We start from the raw sequence: 17,207 nt of genomic DNA on the forward strand, positions 1-17,207 counted from the left end.
CCCTCTCTACCTCTACTTCTCTACATACCTCCCCCTCTCTGTCTCCCTTTCTTTGTCCCACCCACCCATTCTTTGTCTTTACTTCCTATCTCCCCTCTCCCTCTCTCCACATACCTCTACCTCTCTTCCTCCCCACCTCTATTCATATTCATAAGTCTCTCTCTCTCTCTCTCTCTCTCTCTACCTTCCTCTCTCCTTCCCTCTTCACACTTTCTCTCTAACTACTTGTCTCTATCTACCCTCCCTCTCTTTGAATACCATATGGGGTCCTAAGGGGCCACACATGTGTTAGAACACCATATGACCCCTTAGGACACCATATCACCCATTAGGACATCATATTGTCCTAAGCGGTCATATGGTGTCATAAAGGGTCATATGGGGTCCTAAGGGGCCATACATGTGTTAGAACACCATATGGTCCCATAGGACACCATATGACCCATCAGTAAATGATATGGTCCTAAGGGGTCATATGGTGTTGTTAGGGGTCATATGGGGTCCTAAGGGGCCACACATGTGTTAGAACACCATATGACCCCTTAGGACACCATATCACCCATTATGACATCATATTTTCCTACGTGGTCATATGGTGTCATAAAGGGTCATATGGGGTCCTAAGGGGCCATATATGTGTTAGAACACCATATGGTCCCATAGGACACCATATGACCCATTAGTAAATCATATGGTCCTAAGGGGTCATATGGTGTTGTTAGGGGTCATATGGGGTCCTAAGGGACCACACATGTGTTAGAACACCATATGACCCCTTAGGACATTATATGGTGTCCTAAGGGATCATATGGTGTCGTTAGGATTCATATGGTTTCGTGAGGGGTCATATGGTGTCATTAGGGGTCATATGGGGTCCTAAGGGGCCACACATGTGTTAGAACACCATATGATCTCGTTATACACTATATGACCCCTTAGGACATCATATTGTCATAAGGGGTCATATTGTGTCCTAAGGGGTTATGTCATATACTCAGATGTCAAAAAGGGTCATATGGTGTCCCAAGGGGTCATATAGTGTCCTAAGGGGTCATGACATGGCTTGGATGTTAAAAGGGGTCATATGGTATCCTAAGGGGTCATATAGTGTACTGAGGGGTCAAATGGTGTCCCTAGGGGTCATATAGTGTCCTAAGGGGTCATATGGTGTCCTAAGGGGCCACACATGTGTTAGAACACTATATGACCCCTTAGGCTATCATATTGTCCTAAGGGTTCATATGGTGTTTTAAGGGGTCATATGGTGTCCTAAGGGGTCATGTCATGTACTAGGATGTTAAAAAGGGGTTATATGGTGTCCTGAGGAGTCGTATTGTGTCCTAAGGGGTCATATGGTGTCGTTAGGGGTCATATGGGGTCCTAAGGGGCCACACATGTGTTAGAACACCATATGACCCCTTAGGACATCATATTGTCCTAAATGGTCATATGGTGTCCTAAGGGGTCATAGGGTGTCTTAAGGGGTAATTTCATGTACTAGGATGTTAAAAGGGGTCATATGGTGTCCTAAGGGGTAAGTAGAGACACCATATGACCCCTTAGGACACCATATGACCCTTTAGGACACCATGATCCCTTACAATAATATAACGTCCTAAGGGGTCATATGGTATTCTAACACATGTGTGGCCCCTTAGGATCCCTATGACCCCTAACAACACCATATGACATGTATGGACACCACATGATCCCTAACGACACCATATGACCCCTTAGGACACTATATGACCCCTCAGGGCACCATATCACCCATTAGGACATCATATGACCCCTAACGACACCATATGACTCCTAACAACATCATATCACCCCTTTTATCATCCCAAGACATGACATGACCCCTTAGGATAACATATGACCCCTAAGGACACCATATGATGTCTTAAGGGGTCATATGGTGTCCTAAGGGGTCATATGGTGTTCTAACACACTTGTGGCCCCTTAGGACCCCATATGATCCCTAATGACACCATATGACACCTTAGGACACCATATGACCCCTTAGGACCATATGATGTCCTAATGGGTCATATCATATCCTAAGGTGTCATATGGTGTTCTGTCATGCCCAAACTTTTGGGCAAAAACAAAACAACAATTTTTTTAAAACAACCTAATAAAACTAAATGTGCTAACAATAAACATGCAATAAATTAAGTCTTGTCTTAACTATGTTTAAAATCTGGAAATCAAAAGAGTTATTTACTATAGTTAAACTAATTATCTAAATCAAGCATGCGAGAATAAGCTAAATGCGGAAAATAACTCTCCAAAAGAATCATTATTATTTGATTAATTAATAAATTAATTTAAACAACAATCTCTAACCAAAATTGACAAGAGATATTATTAATCTCAAATAATCTTTTAATTGCTCTAGGAATTAATTAAATTAATTCTAGCACTTAGAATTATTAAAATTTAGTAATCAATAGAACAATAAATATAATGTGCCTAAAATTTTTGACTAAATGACCCAGTAAATTCATAATGAAAATTGCCCTATAAAATTTATTTTCAAAAAGCCAAAATAAAGGTGGACTAAAATAATCCCCTATGACTACAATAACTCACAAAAATCGTTTATTAATTCTTAATAAATTTAAGACTCCAAATAAAGAATTAAATTTAAACATCTATAAATGTTTATTGACTAACATATATACATTAGAATCTAGAACTAATTGATTTAAAATAAATGAAGTAATAAAACTATATACCCATTTCAAATTAAATCAATAATCCTAACTAAAACTACTCATACACAATTTTAAACACATATGTAAGTATATAACTTTTATATATATATAAATACATATGTAAGCAATATTAAAAATTAATAGATAAAAAAAACTACAACTTAATAAGACCAAAAATAAGAAAATGGGGAATACCCTATTCAAAATTTGAATAGGGTTTCCCCCTCCTTTTAGATTTCTAAACATAAAAATAAACATACCCAACCTAAACTAAATGTTTATAAAAACACCACCATACCCTCCTTTCTAAACTCACTCATGAATACTTAGGGTTTCGTGTTATGCATCAGGGTATGGCGGAGGCATAACACACAGAGCTCAAATGGTGCAGGGCTTTTGAGAGAGGCCGCGGGAGGGTTTTATTTTAATGTAGGGGCATTTTATATTACGCAGGAGGGGGGGTTCAGCGGTGGTGGCGGGGCCACCCGCAGTGGCGCCGTGGCGTCCCTGCGAGGCGCGGTCTGCAGTGGCGGCCAAGGTCGCTCCTATGGGTCGGGACTTGCAGTGGCACCACCAACGCCTCTGTGGGGCTTGGGCCGTTGAGGGCCTCCCGCATGGAGCTTTGGCTCCGTGGAACCCTCAAGGTAAGGTTTGCAATTTTTGTTTTGTTTTTTTGTGTGTTATTTTAAAATAGTAACAACAATATGCCCTTAAATATATATTCTTTTCTTTTTTTTATCATATGTATACAACATTAAAATATTAAGACAGTTAGATAAAACAACATGATAAGTATATTAAAAAGTTTTAACTTATATATGTGTGTGTGTGTGTGTACTCTTTTTTTAATATGAATACATTTAAATATTCAACATTAAAATATTATGACAGTTAGATAAAACAACATGATAAATATTTTAAAAAGTTTATTTCCTCAATAAAAACAAACATCAATCTATTTAGCAAATTAAGGATGTATATACCTTTCTTTAAAACATACAAGGCATATAACTAACTAGATTTCTTTATAAAAATCTATTGGATATCTTGATCCCTATTTTTTTTTTAAAACTATAATCTCTAAAACACATTAAGGTGAAATAATACACATCTAACTAAATGCTTTCTTTCTAAATCATATAGTGAACTTTAGAGGTAGTTTATTAAATCTAGATTTTTTTTTCTGCAATAATAAAAGGGAAAAATGACAGAAATAAATAAATTACAGCAGCATTAAAATAGTCTAGAAATCACTTACAAACATTATCATCATTTAAAATGCAAAAGTATTTTTCTTACTAAAATCTATTTAACCATACTTTGCATTTGGAAATAAATAAATAGGACTAAATGTTTATTTCTATCTTACTAACATCCATGCTCTTCTATTTCATTTATTTCCATTATTTCTCCAATATGCTTAAAGAGATATAATGTCCTTTTTATTTTCAAGAAATAAATGTGATAGATTTTAACTCAAACTATAGAAAATTTATTCTCTATTTACTCTCATTTCTTTCTTGCAATATCAACTTAATAAAAGAATGCATTTCATTAAAAGAATACTTTTAATACAATATGTCAACTTTAGAAATGGGTGAAATACCCAACTAGCCTCTCATTTCTAATAAACAAGGACTTAAATAAATAAATACATCATTCTTTTGCAACTCAAATAAATAATATTGTAGCAACTCCTAGCTTTCTTTTTTTTTTCTTTTCCAAGCAAACCTGCATTACAAAATCTTAAGGTTGTGACCATGGAGGGCTCACCTCCCAACCTAGGCTTACTAGAAGCCACCCCCGAGCTTGGAGAACCAAGACCTAGATGGGTTACACTCAAGCATACAAAAACAAACATGTTAAACTTAGAACAAACATATTCCCATCCCAAGGCTTAACATCATCACCAAATGTGATTTTTACATGGGTGGAGGTGGACTAAGCTCCTTGAGGAGAAACTGCAAAAATAGTAGAACACAAGCCATCTCATGACAACCAAGAACACATCACAAGTCCAACTTGTCCCAACATCCTTATGACCCTGAAGGCATACAAGCCATAATATCTCCCCTTATGACCCCCAAATGCATAAACAATAACTATGCAACAAGGGTCACAAATAAACAAACCCTTGAGGTCACTCTCTTCCAAAGAGAGCCTCTCACTCTAAGGCTGTCATATAACCCTCCACCCCAAGGTCACTCTACCCTCCCAAGGGTGAGTTGGCCTTGGATACTCCCAAAACACAAATAAAATGCATAACCAAAACAAGTGAAAGCTCACATATATTTCTTCACAAATTAAACACAAAGGAAGAAAACAAACTACATTCAAGCAATCTTTCAAAGCAAAATTGTAACATACAAGGAAAAATGTTGAACTAACTTTGAATCTGCCAAGGGTTTACAAGCGATAGTTTGGAGAAGAGCAACCCAAATCCACACTTCTTTTCTTCAACACTTAGCCAAAAATTCCTATCCTAAGCTTGTTCAAAACTTCAAGAACTCGTCTCCAAAGATGGAGAGTGGGTGATTACCATCCTAAGTCTCTAACCCTTGCCTAAGAAGGCTACTCTCACTCTTCCCAACCTCCTAGATAGAGTGAGAGCTCACATTGGTTGGTCTTCCCAACCTCTTATAGGTTACTAAAAATGGAAACTGAAAAGGTAAGAGAAAGTGGGGAAGAAAAACTGTCACAAGAAAGGAAGGTTATCTAACCTAGGAGGAACCTTCCAAGTTGGATTTTCGCTCATCTTGGGAAAAGCAATTTTTGAAGGGTCAATTCAGTCACATGGGAGTGGTTACATGCTTAAAAATACCCCTAACCCATAGGTATATCATATGGACCTTTGGAAAAGCCCATAAACTAACCCTAGGAGTCCATTTCACCCCTTAGAAACCCATTTGAAGTTAACCTACGGGTCAAACCTGAGTTGACCACTCCAAAGACTCTCTACCCAAGGCAAATTTGGGACCACACTCAAATATTTGAAAAAGGCTTTGGTTGAAACAATTCCCCTCCAAGAGACATGTCAAAATCAAAACACTATTCAGCACATGTGTCAAGTGACACAATAAAATACATTACTTAATTTACACATGGAAATTGTCTCTTGTTGGATTTAAACAAATTAATAAATACAATTTAACACACATGCAAACATTTATGTTTACAAATAAAATACGATACATGCAGGGTGTTGTCTCTCTAAATAGACAACCCCTGGTTTTACGAACGTACATAGGTCTAGGCTTGATTCTCCATAATGTTTCCATGGTCACATGGATAATTTTCCTATTCATCTCAATTACACATCAGTAATTCCCAAATAGCCTCATATAATATTAAACACATAATTAAGAATACAAATCAATCACTCTGCATACAGTTGACATTATACAAATCAATTCACCATATATCCAAAGCAATCCACATAAGCAATTATCATAATCCTCATAAATTTCATCCATTCATAAGATATGCATCATATTTCTAACATCATAATAAAGTCTTGCAAATCAAATAAATGACATACACCATCTCAATGTTATCCTATCCTAGAATCATATAAGATTCTATATCCATAATACATAGAAATGAAGCATCAATATAGAAATGTTATCCAATCCTGGGATCATATAAAGTTCTATATCCATAATGCATAGAAATAAAATATCCATAATAGTTCCAACATGAAAATCACTAAAATGCTAGGATGGTTCGGGGTAGGGCCAAACATGTTCGAACACGTGTGGCCCCTTAGGACCCCATATGACCCCTAATGACACAATATGACCCCTTAGGACACCATATGACCCCTTAGAACAATATGATGCCCTAAAGGGTCATATGGTGTCCATAGGAGTCATATGGTGTTCTAATACATGTGTGGCCCCTTAGGACCCCATATGATCCGTAACGATATCACAAGACCCCTCAGGACAACATTGCTAGAATCAAGGAACACTGAGAGGGGGAGGGGGGGGGTGAATCAATGTTCTACCAGTTATCAAATGTTTTGATTTAACTTTAAACCACCAGAAGCATAAGTATGAAGCTGAAATGCAAAAACTCAAAACAACCAACCACAAAATCATAACACCAAGATTTTTTTACGTGGAAACCCAAATGGAAAAAACCACATTAGGATTTGAACCCACATTATTATTCCACTATGGCCAATAGAAAAACAATATTACATGAAGGAGAATGCACATGCATTCAGGTACACTGCCTAGAGCTCACTGCTCAATTACAATAAGGGCTACAACCTCGAAAGGCTCACTGCCTTACTAATTATAGTCACATAAATCTGTCCATTTTAATTAAATGAATATTTGCTATTTATTTGATTAAAAACCCACTAGCCATCAGTTAATTAAATTAATATTTAATTAATTCATCTTCAAACATTCTCCTATTAATTAAATAAATTATTCAATTTATTTTAATTAGTTCATTAAACCAAAATCACAATCAATTAAATGAAAAAATCCTATTTATTCAATTTAACCCCCTTTTTTCTTTTAAATAAATTAAATAAAACATTTATTTAAATCATTAAATTCCCCCCCACTTGCATTCTCCTAAAAATGCAACTTGCACCTATTTGTTGAAATAAATGAATTTTATTTTAATAAAAATCCTATTTTCCCTCACCCACCAAACCCACTTGCAATCCTAATCCCCTTCTAGATTCTTCTAAACCCCTTTCTAATTAGCCTAATCCATCCCCTAAATATTGTCATATTCCTAAGCAACTTGAAGTCACTTCTCAAAGACTCCAAAGTCTTTGAAAAACATTTAATGCTTTATGTGTTCAACAAGCTAACCTCTAAAGTCTTTCAAACCACTAATGGCTCTTACATGACCATTCATGGTTAACCCCTAACTCAACCCTCATGTGACCCATGTGTCTTCTCAATCATTTATTGCTTTGACCATGGTTATCCCTTTAACCTTTGCACAAGAGTTTATCCATTGGATAAAAGCATTATTCTTTGAATAATGAATTTATTCACTCAACCTAACCTTGACCTTAACTCCCAAGTTAACTCTCAGGTCATGTCAAGCATTTAATTCTTATTCCCTCTCCTCTCAACTCATCTCATGTTGACACTTGTCATCCTGGGATTGGGTTGAAAGCCCTCACATGGATTGAATATCATCCAATCCTGACCCTTGTTTAGATTACTCAATCTCAACCATCCATTGCTCCATTTTTCCTATAAATAGAGCCTATTTCTTCATAATCCAGATCCTAAAAAACCTGTATGCATTTACATTATAGCCATTTTTAGAGAGCATTAGATAATCAATCACATTCACTCTTTTGTTTTAAAATCAGCACTAGCTAATTAGATAATCTCTTGTTTTAGCTCTTGTTCACATTTGCATAACATTTTATATTAATCATCATCTCAATCTTGAATCTTCATAAGGCATCCATAGTGCAAAAAGCTACTGAGAGCTACACTAATTTGGAACTTGGAGAGGAGAGGAACAAGGGAGAAGGAGCTAAGAGCATGTTAGAAGGCATTTGGAGATGCCTTGTTGTATTTGCTTCCATAGTTAAATATTTCATCATGTTTGTAGTGTCTCTTTTGATATGCCTGCTTAGACTAGTTTTTGGTTGATTGACACTAACATATATCTTTGTTTCTTGTATTTTTTGTATGTTAGATGATCACAGGTTTTTAGTCTAACATTGTTCATTTTGCAGAGCATCATTTGGTGAACCTAATGTGAATCCAACAACAATTTTTTTTTGACAACTAACTTTTTGACTGTTTAGCTTGACACATAGGTCACGCTTCGATACTTTTGTTCGCGCTTTAGTGCTATTGTGATTTAGTATTCTAGCACTTTTCTTTCTACAATAGCGCTATTATCCAAAGTTTAGCGCTTCTATCTATAGTTTAGCAGTTTTGTCTTTTTATTAGCGCTTTTGTTTCTATATTAGCGTTTTTCTCCTTCTACATTAATATCCCTTTTTAGCCCTTTTGTCTATACTTTAGCACGTTTGTGTTAAGTAGCGCTTCTGTTTTCACACAAAGTAGTGCTATTGTAATAGAACGTTGTAAAAAAGGCCTTGTAATCGATAAAATTATTTTTGTTAGGCTTGTGGAAGCCCACCATATGTTTGGATTTTACTAACTTTTCGTTTCGTGTGCAGGTTTTAAACTAACCCTTTTTGTTACTTAAAATCAAAATTTTTGTTTGGTGCTTAAAAAATTACAAACCAAATTTTTGTTTTTCATGCAAGATAGGCAACTTGAAAATTTTGATTTGGTGCTTAAAAATAAAAAACACTTCATTTGTGGTGCTCTAAAACTCACAAACAAATTTGCTTTCATCGCAAGTTAGGATTCACTTATATTTGGTGCTTAAAACAAAACAAACAAATCTCATTCCTTGCATCAAACTTAAGGAAATTCACAATCAACACTTCAATTTTGTCCAAGTAAAAAGAACAATCAACTTGTCTCATTTTGCAAAATGATTTATTTTAGGAAAACGTACTTTTCATTAAGTTGACCAGGATTTCTTTTTTTTTCCTAGTTTACTCAACACATTGCCTTTGAAGGATAAAAAGAACACCGTGAATGTTGGGGCAACATCTCCAAATAGTTAGATCACCATTGCGATGACAAGTTAAAACGAACAAGTGTATTTTGTGTTTGGCACACTTGTGCAAAAAGAGTTTGTCGAGTGGTCCTACTTTTAACACACACTATCCTCTCCCTTGGATTTCGTGGTCCTAGGTGCAAGAGAAAAGCGTTAGTAACACTCAAAATTTTATTTTTTTAAGAGAGGCTTGCCAAGAGACACATCACTCTTGGGAACAACCTCATGCAGTAAATCCTTTGAGCTACTATAGAAATCAGGTGTGAGCAAAAGTTGTAGGCTTGGGTATAGCTGTTCCTACAGTGTAACTTGCCGAAAGGACAAATGGGCCCCACCACAAGTTACAAGGCTCTTAAGTGAGTCACTGCAGAATGAACTTATGTCCAAAAACATCAAAAATTACTAAACACCTTTAAGTAGTAACCCACCCGTTCTATTGATTGAGGATATTTGTGATAAATTCAGTGCAAGAGCATAAAAGGTTTTGCTCCCAAGATACTCACCATACATATTTCCCTGAGTAGAAACATAGGTTTTTGAAAGGTTACTTGTAGCCCGATAAAAGTGGTGACTCCCCCATCATAGGGATCATCTATTTGTTATGCTCGTGCAAGACTTAGTATATCACATCCTTACCTGCCACGATGGGATTCATAAGGTATGTAGTACCAAAGTTGAAGAAATATCAAGATGTGGGCTGAAATTATCGCAATTGGCCATTTGACCTTAGGGATAAGGAGTGTTTGAAGTGTTTTCATTTTTGAGTCAAGACCAGTGCAAATTGAGCCGACTTCAGGCTTTGGAAAAACACCTAATATAAAAATTTCAAAAGATTGGGTTGATCTAGACCCATACTTACTTGTGCCTTTTGAGGCAACATTCTTGTGTTTGTGTGCTTGCTTTGTTTTCTTGTCAAAGAAACATCATAAACCCAAATCAAAACAAGTATTCATCCAATGCAAACATTTCAAAAATAAAAGATCAAAAACAAAAAGCAAACAACAAAAGTGTCAAACTATATGACTATTCTTCACATCTTGAGAAAGAAGAATCTTCATCAACACATCAACTTGAAGAAAAGACCATTGAGCTCAAAAGGCTTTTATCAGAAGGAGGAAATTCTTCTATCTTAATAGACAAATATTTATCTCTCATAGAACCTTCTTACATCACATGCGTCTATACCTTCAAGGGAAATCAAATGAGTTTGATCAAGATTCATTAAACCATAGAGCTTTTACTCAATATAGAGCTTTAAGTTATCATCAAAACAAGGGAGGCAAGATCAATCCTGCCTTCTTTTCAGATATTTGTATCACATATAACTCAGCTAGGGTAGAATCGCCAACCCCTGAACAAGAAGAGGAAGATTTTGTTCCTCTTGTAACACAAATTTTCTATTGAAGTTCACATCTCATCCATTCCCATATTCACACATCACCAATCCATTCCAACTTTCAAAACATCAAGAGGTTTTTGTCCGAAGTTCTATTTCGATATTGCTTCAATCAAACACAAACACATCACTTTTAGAGTGTCTCTACATCTAGGATAAACTCATCCTAAGAGGCATTTCTACACAGGTTAAAACTAGTCTATGAGTGCATCCTCTCATTACTAGGTAGTTGAGTCTGTAATACATCTCAGACTTCTCTAAACCTTATCACATCAAAACTTTGTTAATCAAACACAAGAAGCAATTCAAGAAAGAAATTTGGTAACATCTACCTTTAGTGCTAGGGATCTATATGCAAAGCACTTCACCAAACATCAATATTTCATTCCATCATCAACTCATTATCATTTTCATCAAACTTCAACAAAAACTTGTAAACAAAATGGCTCATTCCAGGTCCAGGTCTAGACAACAAGAAATTGAAGAGGAAGAGGAGGAAAATATCAATGAATTCCAAGAAGCCCTTGGATGAAACACAAATGATGACAATCCAAGTACTCCTACTTCTACAGCAATAGAAAGGGCACAACACAACCCTCTCTTTAATCGACTGTTTGATGAATTACTCAGGAGCAATGTCGATGCTCACTTTTTAAGGCTTTCTCAAGAGGGAGCTAAACTACCCTCTGACTTTGATGTTTCACAACTAAGACAAACATCAGAATGCCAAAGTTGTAATGAGGATGAAAGAGGTTGAGATCACATCAGATATAACCTTCATCAAGGTAATCCCCCACCTCCTCCTCCTCCAAATAAAATAGACATGTTGCGGCAACAAGTCAAAAATATCACCCAACAACTTCATAGTGGTGTAAAAAATAATCAATTTTCACTCAATGACATTTGTCCCTATCCCTTTGACAGGAATCTTCATATGCCACCTTTTCCACGAGGGTTTGAAATACCCAAGTTTGAAAAGTATAGAGGAAAAGGAGATCCTCGTGATCATGTTAGAGAAATCCATTTAGCTTGCCTCGAAGTGGCATATGAGAACACATACCTAATGCGACTTTTTCCCCAAAGCTTGGGAGGAACAACCACATCTTGGTTTTCTCGATTACCAGGTGGCATTAGGACATTTGAAGAACTCATCTAGAAGTTCCTGACACACTACTCACACAACATTGAACGTGATATCACAATGGCTGATCTATGTAACACTAAACAAAAACTAGGTGAGCTATTTTCAGTCTTTCTGCAATGATGGCATCAAATGTCTAGCAGACGTTCTCTTCAGTTACCTGAACAAGAACTAGTGGAAATATTTATTTCCAACTTAAATGACGAAATAGAATTTCACCTAGACATAAAAGACACAAAATCTTTCAATGACATGGTCACAAAGGTTTAAAATGTGAACGGGCTCTCATCAAAAAAGGGTTTATCAAGATATATAATTAACCAAAGGATGGCCCCGACCCATGCTTCAATAGTGACAAGCCTAACTTTTGGAACAAAAACAAAAATGACGTCAATGATGGGGTTGTGGATGTAAGAACTATCAAAAGTACACAACCTGTGGTTCGATTTGCAAGACAAAACCCCACACCCAAGAATAACACAGTTGCTCCTCCAAATCAAGGATGCAACGTACCTCAAGAGGAACCCAGACAACGCCAACAAAATTTTAAACCAAAAGGAACATACACTCCCTTAGGGGAACCCATTGAAACAATGTTACGTCAGTTAGTTTTTCAAAATCTGGTGACCTTACCCAAAACATCAAATTATGAACCCCAGGTAAAACCTTCATGGTGGAGGGATACTGAACATTGCGATTTCCATCAGGGAAAAGGGCATAAGACAAGAAATTGTCACAGATTGAAAGATCTTATTGACCAAGGTGAAATCGAAATCGAAGGACATAACCCAAAGACAACAAACAATGATCATCCCATGTTTAAAAATCCACTTCCATCACAAGATCAAAGGGGTCCTTCCACTTCAGGGAGAAACACAAATACCACTGGTTATACGCAAGCCACATATAATTATACTGTGAATCACCTGTATGATGCCAGTGAACAAATTGCAACTATTACCATAAAAAATCCTAGCTCCACCTGCAATGTTGTTACACGTCACGGCAAGATTACCATAAAAGCAGCTCCACAAGGCACCCCATCTATCCTAAAGCAGTATAACCTTGTGGAACAGTTAGACAAAATGCCCGCACTGATATCTATCTTAGAGCTATTGCGTCTATCCCCATCTCATAAAACAATCTTGGATCAAGCTCTCCAAGAGGCATCAGTCCCTATAAACCTAAATACAAATCAGTTCCAAGCCATGGTTGGAAATCTAAGGTCATCACCTTGTCTCACTTTCTCTGAAAGTTACAACACATCCTTCCAGCAGCCTCATAATGCCTCACTCCACATTGAAGGGTTTATCAACCAACATAGGATCAAGCGAGTCTTGATCGACAATGGAGCAGGCCTGAATATCTGTACACTACAATTAGTCACAACTTTGGGATATGCAATTGAATCAGTGGATCCCCGCAAGAAGATAACAATCAAAGCCTATGATGATGTAGAGCGTTCATCCAAAGGAGCTGTTGTGCTACCGATCTGAGTAGGTCCAGTGGTGAAACACATCATCTGTCAAGTTCTGGACCTTCCTCTGCTATACAATTTATTGTTAGGAAGACCTTGGATACACACCATGCAAGCCATTCCATCCACCTACCATCAGTGTATCAAGTTCCCGCACAATGGTGTAGAAATCACAATCCTGGGCGATGCAAACCCCTTTGCATATTGTCACAATATCAGTCATCAACCAGAGATTACCGTTCCTAACAACAAAGAAGCCATCTCATCCACATTATATGTAAGTCTAGCCTCTCTTTCCAGTTCAAACACCACTATACCCAAGCAAGAGAAGCTCAAGATGAAAATAGTAGAGGAAGGTCCTGGAGAGTACAATCTAAGCCAACTCTTTTGTGTTGGACAAATGCTCACTTCTCCTAGAACTCATGGTAAACCTCAACAATTACTTCAAACGCCATTGGTCAAACTAGCATGCACTTTGACACCTTTTATCCTTAGAAAGAGTCAAGAAGAAGAGACCAGAGATGAGGACTTAGCATAATGGATCTATAAAAATCCCAACACCAAGGACATTCCACAAGCTAAGATTCCCATAGATCAGTATGGCAAAGGCCTTCTCATTATGAAAAAAATGGGTTATGATGGTCAGAGTGCTTTGGGACCTTGCAAACAAGGAAGACATGAACCACTGTAGCCATAATTAAAGCCCAAAGACAACACAGGACTAGGATTTCAAAAGGAGATCCTTCCTAAGCTTAGATTCAAAGGGAAACCGAACAAACCTCTATATCAACCTACTACAAATAAGTCACCTTTGATTATATCAGCAGCACCACGCATCATAGCAATTGTCCCATTGAGGCTAAAAATCCCAGCAAAACCATCCACAACACCAATCATCCCACCAATCAAACCAACAACCCCGTCATAGCAACAATAACATCCATATCACCCTTAGCAACAACAACTATATCAGAATTCCTAGCAGTATCGACAATATTGGCAATTCCAACAGAAGCAGCAGATTCAACACTACCAATACTCCCTGTATTGAATTCATTGATCCCTATAATTCTTCCTGCAGTACCGATCATTTCATCTACAATGGCATATCAACCGATCACACCTGCAATGTTTAACTCAAAGGATAACCTATTATGGTATAGTAATAAGATATTGGAAAGTGACTCAGAGACTGACTCAAATGAGTGGGAATTTGATTCCGTCCAACTTAATACTTCAAATGAGGAAGACACATCACTACCTCCACTTTGCAAAGACATCCCTGTTTACGGAGAAGCAGAGATAAAGACCTCTTAGGTTCCTGAACTGGAAACATCTTCCACAAACCCTACGTCGCATCCTACGTCTGATTCTGACAGGGATAGTACCATCAATGACCTTCACCACAACATCTTAACCCTTACTGACACATCTAACAACCTTAACCTAATCGATGAGGTAATGCCCATTATTCATCATGAACTCATCGAATGGAACCAGCCTAATCCCCCATGACTTGACCATTTCCAAAATGATGAGGTGATCATTGAATTCTTGGAACTATGGGATAACATACCAAGCGGGGATCACAAAGCTAGATTTAACATAGAACTTAATAGTACAACATACTTCGGGGTGGATGCCAAACCTTTTAGTTGTAAAAATATAACAATAAAACATGGATCTTCCAGTGAAAACCACATTGTGGCACTGTTTGATCCCACAAAAGTAAAAAGAAAGAGCGTATCCAATGGTGAAAAACTCTCTGAGGTGCCTGAGGATGAAAGGTTTGACATTCTCCCCTCTAATACATAGCTGGAACGGTCAACAATCCTTCTTGAAGAGATAACATAATACAACGTGAAGACTCCCGAAACTCCTCACCACATACATCTGGCATCTCTTTTAATTCCAGAGGAACAACCTAAGTTTGTTGAATTCTTCAAAAAGCGTCCAATCAACTTTGCATGGTCATATGCGGACATGCCTGGTCTTGATCCTGATTTAGTCATGCATCACCTCACCATCATAGAAGGAGCCAAGCCTATCAAATAGAAGCTTCGCAAGATGCACCCCCAGATTGCAGTGCTAGTCAAAGCAGAACTTAAGAAACTCTTGGATGTTGGTTTCATTAGACCAATTGATTATGCAGATTAGATATCCAATATTGTGCCCATTGGCAAACCAAATGGGGGCATTGGTATCTGTACTGACTTTAGAGATCTAAACAAGGCATGTCCTAAAGATGACTTCCCCCTACAAAACATCGACATAATAGTGGACCTAACAATAGGACATGCCATGCTTTCCCTCATGGATGGCTTTTTAGGGTACAACCAGAAAGATCACACCAGAAGATCAACATAAGACGACCTTCACATGTCCATGGGGAACATACTGTTAGAATGTAATGCCTTTTGGTCTAAAGAATGTAGGAGTGACCTATCAAAGAGAAATGACCACCATCTTTCATGACATGATGCATACCATAATGGAAGATTATGTTGATGACTTACTGGCAAAATCACTAACAAGAGAAGGTCATCTAGAAATATTAGAGAAAATCTTTGACAGACTAGAACAATATCATGTTCGACTCAACCCAAAGAAATGTGTCTTTGGAGTAACCTCAGGAAAGCTTCTAGGATACATTATCTCAAGCAAAGGCATTGAGGTCAATCCTGCAAAGGTCAAAGCAATCAAGGCCATGCCATCACCAAAGAACATCAGTCAACTAAGGACATTACAAGGACGACTACAATCCATCCGAAGATTCATTGCACAACTGGCAAATAAGTGTCACCCCTTTACACACCTGTTACACAAGAACATCTACTTTCAATGGGATACCAGATGCTTAAAGACTATCTCATGAATACACCATTGTTGATCCCACCAGATCCGAGTAGACCTCTATTGCTCTATATTTCAGCAACAAATACAACATTGGGTGTACTATTGGCACAACACAATGCAGAAGGGAAAGAGTGTGCTGTTTACTACATCTCTCACACATTGGTTGCCTATGAACTCAATTACACACCTATTGAGAGAGCTTGCCTAGCAGTAATCTTGGCAACCACTAAACTGAGGCACATCTGTTAACACATAAAGTACAACTCATTGCAAAGATCAATCCACTAAAGTACTTACTCAATAAAGCAGCATTGACAGGCCGCTTGGCCAAGTGGGTGATGATTCTAAGTGAATTTGACATTGAGTATGTGGACCGTAAGGCTATCAAGGGTTAAGTTATTAGAGATCAGCTGACCGATGCTCCCCTCATAGGAGATCATCCTCTCATTTCCAATTTTCCAGATGAAGAGATATTCATGATCACAATAGCACAACCCTGGAAACTATACTTTGATGGTTTATACACTAGACATGGCTTGGGGATAGGCATTCTGTTTATCACACCTCAAGGTGATAGCATCCTGAAGTCTTACAGGCTTACTTTTTCATGCACCAACAACATAGCTAAGTATGAGGCCTTGATCACAAGACTCCGACTGGCTGTACAATGGAAGTTACAAGAACTACAAGTATACAAAGACTCCCAACTAGTCATTCGACAAGAAACAAATAAATATCAGACCAAGGATGATAAACTCATGCCATACAAACAAATGGTGGAAAAATTAAAGGCATTATTCACTACTATCACCTTTAAGAAGATACCCAGAGATCAAAATCGAGCTGTTCACGCTATGGCTACTATCGCATCTCTCCTCGATCTTCCACAGAATTCAACACGCTACGAGTTCTTGATAGAAGAGCTTTGGATTCCTACTTATGATATCCCCAAATCTGAGATGACATGTCACCTTGTCGGCTCTGAAT

The sequence above is a fragment of the Cryptomeria japonica genome, chromosome 8, assembly GCF_030272615.1.
Source record: "Cryptomeria japonica chromosome 8, Sugi_1.0, whole genome shotgun sequence".
Taxonomy (NCBI): domain Eukaryota; kingdom Viridiplantae; phylum Streptophyta; class Pinopsida; order Cupressales; family Cupressaceae; genus Cryptomeria; species Cryptomeria japonica.